This window comes from Centruroides sculpturatus, unplaced genomic scaffold (assembly GCF_000671375.1).
Source record: "Centruroides sculpturatus isolate CEXI.00-Female unplaced genomic scaffold, Cexi_2.0 scaffold782, whole genome shotgun sequence".
Classification (NCBI taxonomy): domain Eukaryota; kingdom Metazoa; phylum Arthropoda; class Arachnida; order Scorpiones; family Buthidae; genus Centruroides; species Centruroides sculpturatus.
The window spans coordinates 123177-136423 of record NW_019384980.1 but is presented as its reverse complement, the minus strand read 5'-3'; the positions used below and the strand labels follow the sequence as shown (position 1 = coordinate 136423).

The 13247-nt window shown below is 33.4% G+C and overlaps 1 long non-coding RNA gene across 1 annotated transcript; it reads left to right on the top strand.

Annotated features, from left to right (window-relative positions):
* Window positions 1-6892: 6892 nt before the first annotated feature.
* Window positions 6893-7157, top strand: LOC111632777. The gene is made up of 2 exons (XR_002757926.1): window positions 6893-6976; window positions 7085-7157. It is a non-coding gene; the product is annotated as an uncharacterized LOC111632777 (long non-coding RNA).
* Window positions 7158-13247: the final 6090 nt, after the last annotated feature.

The following is a 13247-nucleotide window of genomic DNA, read 5'->3' as shown; positions in this document are numbered from 1 at the left end:
TTATGTCGAGTTACATAACTCATTTTACAGTGATTTTATAATAATCAACAAACTAAATATTATTTAGTGTATATTCAAACTTGATTGATCAAATTTTAGTAATTCCTGATTGTATTCGCCGAATAAACAATATTGATGAAAAGCATTTAATAATAAGTGATTTATTGAAATAATTAAAATGACAGAAATGTTTAAAACAGATGTAGTGATTGATTTTGATGAAATAAAGCAAAGCGACACATGAGCGATCTGCCAAGAGGGATGCCTCCCGGGAGGATTTTCCGTAGGAAACTGCCCGTATTTAGGTGAAGAAAATCCGGAAAACCACACGTGGCAGCCAGTTGGACAGGCTCGAACCCGCAACTAACTATTGTTTTATTCAGTAGAACACTGGTGGATGACTGTAAGTTATTAAATTTGACTTGTTTAGTAACTTCAGTATTGACCTATTATTACCATCAATTAATCTAGAAGTAAAAGGAAAAATATAATTAATTATATAAGATGTTTTTAAATTAAGAAATGTGTTACTAATGCATAATAGGTTTTAAAAATAACCAACATTAATTAGTACTTTAAATATTTACCTTCAATTATAAGAATTTTCTCCATTTTATGTTTTCGATAAGATCATTGGCTTTAGTTTGATCTAATGTGAAAACCATGGATGACAATTCAAACGTTTCGGTGGTGGTAACGGAAGAACAAATGTGTTTGAACTGCCTGTTTCGTCCAATATTTTCTTTACTGAAAACTGTTGGACTGGATATATTAGAGTCGTGCGAAGATGAAAGTAATTTTAAAACACGAGCATTGAAAATCTACTTGTCATTCGTACAGTTAGTTTTCTTCGTTCATGCTTCTTCGAAAGCTACAGAAATTATCTATAAATTAAAAGGAATTCAAATTGGATGCCTGGAAGACCATTCGTCTCGACAAGGCACAGTCTTCTTCGGTAGCTTATTTTGTATCGTTTCAACTTGCTGTTTCTTAATTTTAGCCATTTTGAAAGATAAAAAGATATCATTTAATCTCTCTGTGGATTTCGAAGAATATTGCCAGGTATTTAAATATCAAAGGAAAATAATGATGATATGGTTCTCCATCTACTTTTCTATCGTTTCTGTATTTCCTACGATTTTGTTGCTGTATCACTTCCTGCGCAGTGATTACAAAAGCTTTACCCGTATCTTCTGCGGATCTCTTAATGCTTTAATTAGCATATTTGCAATCAATCTAATCACATTTATAACGATGCCAATTAATGTAACCATATATTTGATTCATATGAAGATGTCTAAAATAGAAGAATCTACCCGATATGCTATGGCCTTCGTGGATCCTCGAAACATGCAGCAAAACATGAAGAATCACGAGATGATGTATCAATTCTTAAATTACATTAACAATACATTCGAAAATTGTATATTTGTCGGTTATTTCACGAGTATTTATGCATTGACCTTGTGTCTTTATAACACGACAATCGGAGGATCAGGAATTCTGTTTCTGAAATGCTTTTTAATCCCAGTTACTGTAATCATCTCTCTTACTTTGTTCTATCTTTCGTACGAAATTTCGAAAGTTTTTATCCTGGTAAGATATTTTTGTATTGTTTTTGTATTTTTGTAAACACTGACATTATTTTTAACATATTTTAATTATAGTTTTACGGATCTCATCAAGAAATCAGAAAATTCTCGATTACTTCTTTACCCATTCAAATGAAATTAAAGGTATATTTTATTTGTTGAATAAGTTTCATTAAACTATTTTTAATAATATAATAATAATTACAAAATTATTTCAGATGCTGTGTTTTATGAAGTTATTTTTTAACAAAGAAATTGGATTTTCTTGCGGAGGATTTTTTACTCTTTCCAGAACATTTCCTTTAAAAGTTGGTAAAGTATCATATAATATTTTTGTATATTTTAAAGCCAACTTCATTATTGTTTTTTTTAGGTTATCGAAGCTATCAATATCTACAGAACATTTTCTGTCTTGTTAGAACTAAGAAGTTTAATGGAGGAGAGAAAATCTTGCAGAAATATTTACTTGGCTCAAAATATCAGCGCTAAATTCAACGCATTTTCTCAAAATTCTATCATTAACTTATAAATCCGTCTATAATGAATTTTTATTAATACAATAATTTACGTTTTAATAGAATAAAATTGAATTGGATTTGATTGACGAAATAAGCAAATGCTTCATCTGCGAAGGGGAAAGCCATGCGGGAGGACTTTTTACAGAAAACTGACCTGTATTTAAGTGTTACATACACGTAAAAAAAGCGAAACTTTACGTAAACAACTAGTTAGTGTGGTGGGAACTCTCACAAATGGAGTAATATGTATTATTTCACCAATTTGCTTGTTCAAAACGTGATTTTATAGTTTTTTCCACTATTAAAGCGAAAAATTTTAGAAAATATTACACACTTTGCAAGAAATAGTACACTTTTAACAACTTTGCTCGCGCAGAAAGTTAATTCAAATGTAGATGTAAAAAATAGTGCACGTTTCCTTCAATAATGAAATTGCTCTTTGTACTGCGATGTAAGGACTTCTGTATAGTGATTTTGTAAAACAATGACGCAATGTTGCTACGTAAGAAATGGCCTTTATCAAGCGAATCATGGGTTCGGCCAGGCCCACAATGGGGCTGTAGGATGGTGAGGGACGGGGGCAGACATATTCTGGAACAGACCATTCCCGAAAAATTCCTGAAGTCTATGGCTTCTTCGTTCTGACCTGACTGTAAGGAAGTGCTGAAGACATATGTAAGGGCAGGCTCTGGACGACCCAAATAGACCAAAAAAAATTTATCGTAAGACAACCATGAACAGCTGCAACGGTGTCTTTGTCTATCATCCAGAGACAGATGGAAGTCTAACTACAGAATCCTGTATTTTGTTATACCAGTGATAGCAGACTAGCAGAGGAAAATTTACATGCATGGCCATCAGCATCCCAACACCGTCAGTCTCGTTTGCAGTGATATCATGACAGAAGCATCAACAGCAACTGACTAATAGTGTATTTTCTTTTGCGACAAATCACCAATGCTGTCTGGTAAGGGACGACCACCGTGTTGGAGTGTGAAGTACCATTGGTGAGCACTTCAATCCCGCTTTTACTATTGAGTGGCACACTAATCCCATTGCTGGCGTGCTAGTCTGGGGACCCGTCTCATATGACAGTTTGTCACCTCTAATAGTAGTTAGTACGAGGAACAGTTCCAATAATCGTGCATCCTCATATGTTGTCTTTAATGGCAGAGGTGCAAACAGCCATTTTTCAGCAAGATAACGCTCCACCACACACATGTAGGGTTTTCCAGCAGTATCTCAGTCACGTTGCTATACTTTCTTAGCCTGCCTGGTTTCAAGATTTGTAGTTTTTAATTAAAGTATTTAATTTTTGTTTTATTGGCTAAGACCTCGAGGAGCCCTGCAACCTATGGGACCAGGATGTTCTCTCTGTCATCCTCTTTCGACAGACTTGATTAAAGTATTCGAAACAAAACCATTTAACGTTTAAAAACGTCTGCAACGCGGCTATGACACTTATTTACAGACTTCTTGTATGAATCTCCAAGCGTTTCACATGTAATGTTCCACCAGTAGTCGACTAACATTGCCGGACTCTATTTCCCTAACTATCACTTTTCCATACAAGCGATGTCTTGGTGAAAATGCTCCCCATGTTTGTCACTGACAGACCCACACTTTTCAGGGAAAAGTCAATGTGAGGATGCAAAAAGTTCAATTAATTAATATGCCTTTTTGTCCTTTTTTATAACTCTATTTAAAATTTATTTTGTATTACAAGTACAATTAACAGGACTTATTATACTGGAATTATGGATGCAGATGGATGCATTATTAAATTAAAATATGTTCCAAAACTATTTGAGAGAATTAAAAATGTAATTAAAAATAGAATCAACTTAATACCAGAAAAAATAAATTCAACTAAAAAACAATTATGTTACAGAAAAGAAGAAAAATATGATATAACAGAGGAAAAAGGAATATTGATTGTAATTGTAATCCAAGAAAAACATATATAGGAGAAACTAAAAGAAAATTAAAAATAAGATTAAGTGAACATATCAGAGCAATTAAAGGAAAATATGCAAATTCGGCAGTATCGGACCATTGTAATTCAGAAGGTTGTACAATAGATCTAAATACAGTAAAAATTAGAAAAAAGGAAAAAAATAATTATAAAAGACAACTGTACGAGCATTTAAATATAATTAATCAAAATAATAAAATGAATACCAACAGTGGTAGAGAAATCCACCAATCATGGTTAAGCATTATAAAAGGAAATGAGAATGTATTAGAAACAAAAGTAAGCAGATACAAACGAACCAAACGAAGTGAGTGATTTGATATAATGTTTTAGATAATGATTAAATTTATTGTTTTAAATTGATTTTAATTGTCAAAAAATTAGGAATGTCTCAAATCGTATGGTTGCTGTGGATAGTAAGTGTAGGTGGAAAAATAGTGAAGATAGGCAATACAGAAATTGTAAGAATTTTTAAATATTTATTGTCGGGAAATGTCTGTGTTTTTTAACTAGTTTTAGTGATAATTGTGCCGAAAATGTTTTTTATTGTTGATTGTTGTTAATTATAGAAAGTGTCGTTGGAAGGCCTGCTGAAGAGGGACAAGCAAGTCCGAAACACATGTTTAAAGTGTGTGTGTTCAGGTGAACTAAATAAAGAACATTATTTTTGAACTGTAAGACTAAATATCTGCATCCATAATTCCAGTATAATAAGTCCTGTTAATATATAGATTGTACTTGTAATACAAAATAAATTTTAAATAGAGATGCAAAAAGTTCATTTGTGCATTTTCAATGACATGTTGCATCCCATCTTTTCATAACACGACAGCGTGTTATTTGTAATTTGTAATTTATTGTTTGTAATTAGAAGCTTTGTGGTTTCCAAGAAAATTGTTTACCACCATCCTGAAAGCATTCGAACCTTCTATTCCATCACCTATTATTACACTATCAAAGTGCGTATTTTTGAGAAGCTTGGAAATCTATGGACCTATCCACTCTAACTTTTGCCTCACTAATGTAGGAAATTTCTCTCTAAAAAACTAAATTCTGGGCCATTTCGATCCATAGTTTTGACAAAGTTTTTCCATAAGTCCTAATTTTATATGCAACGATGGTACTGCGTTTTACTAACAGTTCAGAAATAACATTTTTTGATCCAGGTTCGAGGGATTTCCTTTATGGTCAGTCTCTCCTTTTGAAATCTGTTACTCGGTCTCTGCTATCCCTCTCACAGAGAAAACAACAGTACTTCGCATACCTCAGCTGAAGTCCAAGTAATAATGCTATAACTTTGAATTCACAACACATCTTCCATTTATGTTCTTGATAATTTACTTTTGCAAGAAGTTTCTTCATGCTTTTGTATGATTCTTTCGTGTACTTTTCATGGCCAATATGAATAGAAAGCTTTTATTATAAAACAGTAACAAAATAGCTTTAAGGATCACCTTGGAGGAATCAATGGAGTCTCCATTCGCATTGTTTGTAGCATATATTGAGAGCTGTCATAAGAATGATTATTTTCTTTCCTTTCCACAGACATTCAAGAAAATGTACTTTAAGCTGTATAGGAATACATTTCAAGAACTACAGAAAAATGGCAATTTTTTAAAAAAATTTAACATATTTGGTTCGAAATCTTAAAAACAAGTTAACGTTTTTATTGTCATATTCATATTCAGCATCCTTTAATTAGTAATATTCAGCTACTTTGGTTTCAGAAGCTTTTTGGCTGTAGACCAGTGTTATCTTCTGCATTTACATGGTGCAGAATGTCCACCGTGGAGAGGTAAAAGCTTAACACGGGTGGCCAACACGAGGCCCGCGGGCCGCATGCGGCCCGTCGGGAGTCATGTTGCGGCCCGTGGAGTTAGGTCAAATAAACGTAAATGTTAACTTTATTGTACATATCACCAAAAAAACATTACCTCATGAGTTATTCGTATTATGTATTTTTGAATTATAGCTAAGAGATATTTGAAATATTTCTCATTTTTGGAAAAATTCATAGGTTATTTAGCTATTTCAAATATCTCGCTATTTGACACTCAAGGTTACTTAGTTTTTTGTTCGAAGCTAAGTGTTGATAAAATTTAATATGAGACTTCAACTTCAGCTATATATGTTTTGTGGTCTTCAGCGTTTTCGGAAAGCTCGCAATGCTGTCGGGCTTATACTCATAACTACTTTCGGTCCAGCTTGACGAAGTTTTGTGTTATTCTGTAGTTTCGTTTTATTATCGCCAGTGCATTTGGAAAGATTTTGCAATCGACGTTAAAATACATATTTAACATATTTATAATTACAGTTCAAACTACTTTAACCAAGTAGCTTGTCTACCATATCGATTCTATAAATAAGTACCCCCTGAAACGTTGGAGAAATTACATCAAGTTGTTTTGGAAGAGTTCTGTGAAACGTATATGGACAAGGATAAATATCCTGCGTTTTACAAACATGCTCTGTGGATGGTTTCGCTATGTAGAAACACTTATGCGTGTGAACAACTTTTTAGTCGCATGAAATACTGTACATCAAATCACAAGTGAAATTGAATTACTGATGTTTATTTGGAAAACTGTTTGCGTGTAGCGACATCATCAGTGGAGATCAAATTTGATGCACTTAGTTCTGTAAAACAAAGTCAGATGTCTCACTTTTAAATATTTTTAAATTGTCTAATAAATATGTTTGATTCTCGGTTATATTTTATTTTCTTCAAAAAAATAAATATACCTATTTTTTNTAATATTTTAGATAATGATTAAATTTATTGTTTTAAATTGATTTTAATTGTCAAAAAATTAGGAATGTCTCAAATCGTATGGTTGCTGTGGATAGTAAGTGTAGGTGGAAAAATAGTGAAGATAGGCAATACAGAAATTGTAAGAATTTTTAAATATTTATTGTCGGGAAATGTCTGTGTTTTTTAACTAGTTTTAGTGATAATTGTGCCGAAAATGTTTTTTATTGTTGATTGTTGTTAATTATAGAAAGTGTCGTTGGAAGGCCTGCTGAAGAGGGACAAGCAAGTCCGAAACACATGTTTAAAGTGTGTGTGTTCAGGTGAACTAAATAAAGAACATTATTTTTGAACTGTAAGACTAAATATCTGCATCCATAATTCCAGTATAATAAGTCCTGTTAATATATAGATTGTACTTGTAATACAAAATAAATTTTAAATAGAGATGCAAAAAGTTCATTTGTGCATTTTCAATGACATGTTGCATCCCATCTTTTCATAACACGACAGCGTGTTATTTGTAATTTGTAATTTATTGTTTGTAATTAGAAGCTTTGTGGTTTCCAAGAAAATTGTTTACCACCATCCTGAAAGCATTCGAACCTTCTATTCCATCACCTATTATTACACTATCAAAGTGCGTATTTTTGAGAAGCTTGGAAATCTATGGACCTATCCACTCTAACTTTTGCCTCACTAATGTAGGAAATTTCTCTCTAAAAAAAAAAAAAAAAAAACTAAATTCTGGGACATTTCGATACAGAGTTTTGACAAAGTTTTTCCATAAGTCCTAATTTTATATGCAACGATGGTACTGCGTTTTACTAACAGTTCAGAAATAACATTTTTTGATCCAGGTTTCAGGGATTTCCTTTATGGCCAGTCTCTCCTTTTGAAATCTGCTACTCGGTCTCTGCTATCCCTCTCACAGAGAAAACAACAGTACTTCGCACACCTCAGCTGAAGTCCAAGTAATAATGCTATAACTTTGAAATCACAACACACCTTCCATTTATGTTCTTGATAATTTACTTTTGCAAGAAGTTACTTCATGCTTTTGTATGATTCTTTCGTGTACTTTTCATGGCCAATATGAATAGAAAGCTTTTATTATAAAACAGTAACAAAATAGCTTTAAGGATCACCTTGGAGGAATCAATGGAGTCTCCATTCGCATTGTTTGTAGCATATATTGAGAGCTGTCATAAGAATGATTATTTTCTTTCCTTTCCACAGACATTCAAGAAAATGTACTTTAAGCTGTATAGGAATACATTTCAAGAACTACAGAAAAATGGCAATTTTTTCAAAAATTTGACATATTTGGTTCGAAATCTTAAAAACAAGTTAACGTTTTTATTGTCATATTCATATTCAGCATCCTTTAATTAGTAATATTCAGCTACTTTGGTTTCAGAAGCTTTTTGGCTGTCGACCAGTGTTATCTTCTGCATTTACATGGTGCGGAATGTCTACCGTGGAGAGGTAAAAGCTTAACACATCTAATTCCTCATAAATGCAAAAATAAATCATTCTCAAGAGAGATGTGTAGTCATTCAATAAATCTCATTATCTTTAGTATATTTCAGAGGCGTGACTCGCTTCCTAGTCTTTATCATGTATAAGCTTTTATCTGTAAAATTCGGGCACCTTAATTTAACAAAATTTCAGTTTTATTCATAGATTAGAAAGTGTCACTCAGTAAATTTAACAAAGTAGATTAAAAAGGGGTTACTATTCATTTTTCGGTTGGAAGGATCGTCACAAAATCGAAATTTTTATTCATCTTTATACGGACACGAAACACGTGAATATTTCTTTTTTGAATACATATTACTGTTAACACGAATGTATATGAAAGAAATGATCCGCGAAAATACGTCTCTTCAGCGACACAGAGGCGCAAAAATCACGAAATTCGGCGAAAAATCCGAACCTTTTTCATCATTTGCAGTGATTTTATCAGCAAGTTCAGACTCGAACTTTATAAATTTAGGTATTTTTTAACATAATTAAGCCGAATATCACAATTAGTGGCAATGATTTTCCGACAAAGCTGCATTTAGATAACAATTGATCGGTTTGGTCACAGAGGCGATCAATGGGATCTTTCCACTTATTTTAGAAGATACTTTTCATACTTTCTATTGTAAATTTTCGTTCAGTCCAAATTCAATGGAATTGTAAAAGCAAAGTAAGAATTAATAAATAAATGAAATTGTTATTCTCCGCTATGGTTTATATACATATTATATCCAATTTGAAATTTACACCGCTATACTCTACACTTTAATTAATGAGAATTTCTGTATTTTCACAAATATTGTGTGTTCTGGCAATCTATAATCTTCTATCATAAATCTTTATTGCATTTTAAAATTAATTTTACATAAAAAATGTATATATATCTTACAATTTAGATGAAATTAAGAGAATAGGAATATTTCTTAATTAATGCAAGTTGTATTTTCACAACATTTGCTCATTTTTCTTTGCAGGATGGATAATTTCAAAGAATTGAAGACGTGACACATACTGAGCCCAAGGATGGCGCATCGTCTTCGCCTCGTGTAATACAGGTGCTTCCGAAAGATGCGGAGGAGGAGTCGCATACACCCGGCGTCAAACGAGTGATGGTCGTAACTCAGGGCGACAGCGCTTCGTCTTTCGTCCATTATCTGCAGCGGCGATATCCGGAAGTTCCGGAATGTACGGTAGAGACACGGTTACGTGAGACGGGACTGGACAGAAAGGAGTCCGAAGAAATGGTGGAAGTATCGGTCGAGCGTAAAAGGCCTTGGTGGAAACGGTTGTTTTGCTGCTGGAAAACATAACGTTTTTTCTGCCAAGGTCTTCTTGCACGGATTTCGACTTGCCACCGAATGTGACACAGCCACCCGGCTACGACTTAATCAACTGGAATTGACTTTCATCCCAATTTACGGACGGATTCATCAACATTCGAGATTTGTTCTTCCACTTCGGTTAAAATGCATAGAACAACGACAGTAGCCAAAGTGAAAACGAAACATTGAGCACTATTCTCGTGTTTAATAAAAGAATGTGTTACGCTGTTGTTTAAACGACTATAATTGGCCAAAGAAACTTATAATGTTTCGACCCGTGTTTCACTAGTAAAACATTTCACCACAGAATAATGCACTACGAGAGGAAACCATTTCCACCTTGAACTATAACCAAAAACACACATTGTAATCAATATAAGTCTAAAGCAGAGTTATAATTACTTTAGCAGTTAAAATTGTACATAAATTTTCATCATTGTATATAAATTTTTATACTTAATAAAACTTATTAAATTTCATATTAACTGTTTAAAGATTTGATATTTATTGAAGTTGCACAATTTTATGTTAATTTAGAATTAATAATAATGTTTCTAACAGTTATGACGGATGACGAAAAACAATGTACACGCGAATGAAAAAAATTCAAATTTACTGAGCAAAATATAATTTTAGAAAGTACAAAAAGTTTTGTAGTAAAACAATGGCATGAAAAATGAAATCACATTAAACCGAAGTCTGCCAGCGCGTTTAAATTTAAAAAGCTAGAAACAAAGTTTATTCTTAATGACTGTTCTAAAGTGAAACTAAATACATGGCACAAACAATATTACACAAATAGATATAATACGAAATATAAACAGGACAAACCTTTCCGTATATTAAAAACATTTTCGACAATTGCAATAATTTCCTTATAAAGAGTTATATTAGTTTGGCCCCAACTTTGACTAATAAAATATCACATAACATTTATAAAAACATTAATAAACATCGTAAGAATAAAATAGATAATCTTAAAAAGGCAGGGATAGTTTATAAAATAGAGTGTAACTGTCAAAATCCAAATATTTATATAGATGAAATAAGTCGTTTATTGGAAGTAAGAATAAAAGAGCATGAAGCAGCTGTTCGGCTTCGATACTGTAACTTCCCGTGGTACACACACGCTAAAATATGTCAAATTAATAGAAATAATATAATAATTTTACATTTAGAAAAAAATGCTTTAAGGAAAATTCAAATAACATGTAGAAATATGAAAACATTCCCAAAAAATTTAGTTAATATTTCAGATGGTATGTTAATTGACCGTCAATGATACAGATTAATGGCAGGCGCTTCAACACGTTAAGCATTCGTTGGACGGTTTGTTCAGATAAATTAGAATTACCAGATAACATCTTTTGTCGGTATGTCTTTATATGTCATTGATGTTCAAGAATTTATCTGTAAAGTAATTTATTTTTAATCATTTGAAATTACAGTATGTTATATTATATTAACACTTATACAGTCTTCACATGGGAGAACTGATATCCACGCACTTTAAGTGTATTGAATAATGGAAATATAATATGCAAGTTTTTAAAGAAATTTTTAGATGGAATTATATGTGAGGTTTTTTTTTTTATCTCTTTCCGCCCTTTGGGCACTAAGAGGGCCTCTTTTTGCAAGCCCGTTATGGGTTCGGCCAGGCCCACAATGGGGCTGCCGGGTGGTGAGGGACGGGGCCCGACGTATCCGAACGGACCACCCCCCGAAAAATTCCTGGGGATTTTTCGACTCGTTCGGATTCGAACCCGGGTCCCCCAGAGCGGTAGGCTGCCACCTTGACCGCTCGGCCATCCGGCCGCATATTTAGGATTTAATTATTTCAGTCGAAGCGGTAGGCTGCCACCTTGACCGCTCGGCCATCCGGCCGCTCATTATATGTGAGGTATCAGACGGAAGCCGCTTTGAAGGTCCGAAGGTGACCACTCTATCAAGAAATAGAGTTCCAGTTTCAGATACGAATGGGGAGAATTTATGTCCTGATTGAACAACAAAAGAATTTTTATTAAAACAATAGAAAAGACTAAAGTGAGGAAAACGTGGCTGGAGAGGAGTCATATTTAGTCGCAAAACTTACCTCTCCCGCGCCATCTGATCGGTTTCGAATTGTATGTTGTTACTCTCAACCGCTACTGCGACAAGGCCGTGTCTTCTGACCTAGCACCTAAATTACAGTTTATGGCGATCGCCATGCAACAAGGAATAAAACAACGTTTTTCACAGATTGACGATAATAAAAGCCACCTGATATCAACTTTATTACATTAATAATACGAAAAAATCAGTCTCCACTGTACTCGGCTAGAGATGGTTCGGTTAAGCTGTCGTTTAAGTAAAATTTCGGCTCTTTCATCAGGGTTTGTTTATGTCCCCAATTCCCTAATCGCTTAAATATTTAACTACAGTCGACCCCCCTATAACGCGGTAGATACGTTCCAGTTTATAAGAATTTCGCGTTGTAGGACTCCTTAAATACATGAGGCAATCACAGCCCGGCACGTGTGCAGTTTACGGACTACGGCTTCTTTCATAAAATTCATCGATTTCAGACTAATTTGACTCAACATTTCCAAAACACGTATAATTTTTTGGGAATAATCTGTATAAACTATGCTATAAACAAAAAATTAGGATTACTTACCGAGTGTGCACCGTTCGACGACGCCATTGCTTTAAGCTTGTTTTTTAGTCGCGGAGCTGCGCATCAAACGGCGGGCGCATTTTCTGATAAGTTATTTTTCTGCGAAAAATTCGTTGAACATTGGAGACACCATTAAATGCCTGGAAAGTGTAAATTGTTTTGATCATAAAGTCAACTGAAAATGTAATATTACTGAAGAGTACCCAATCGAAATAAACAAGTGGATGTTTATTAACGTATACTCAAAATCTTAGTTAATCTCCCTTTATCCAATTTAATGAACATTCTGAGTAAAATGTGTTTCAAATATTCAATTTGTAGATTATGTAACTGCAGTATCGACAATAGCTGTTTACATATCAATAAGAACATCCAAAGTTTAAAGTGACGGTACATTGATTCCACTCTACTTCCATCTTGTGTTCATACACTTTGTTTATAATATTAATTTATTATTAATTTATGTTTATGTATTTGAAACTATTTATATATTTTCTATGATTTGTAGGTTTTTAATTCAGATATTGGCTATACAATATCAGGCAGAAAGGATAAAACCTCCGTTTTTCCTTATAGTTTCTACCCAGAAAACAGCCATGTCACTTATTTCAGTTCATGTAAATTTGTCAATATTATTTGTTAATTGTATTCTCATATTTCTATCTAATTGAATACTGTAAATTAACGACACATGCCGTTAATGTGCTGATAGTTAAAATGTGAGGAGCATTGGACTGATGGTAATGGAGAATTTGTTTCTTCGTCAGGAATTATTTCTTCCAAATGCTCATTTTCGAGCATTTCTCCTACCGATTGATTTTCTGCAATATCTGACGGAGGATCGCCCCTCTCTTCCTTCGTTCACAAGCCATATTGATAGTATTGGGCAGGGGCCCATATTGAGGCCT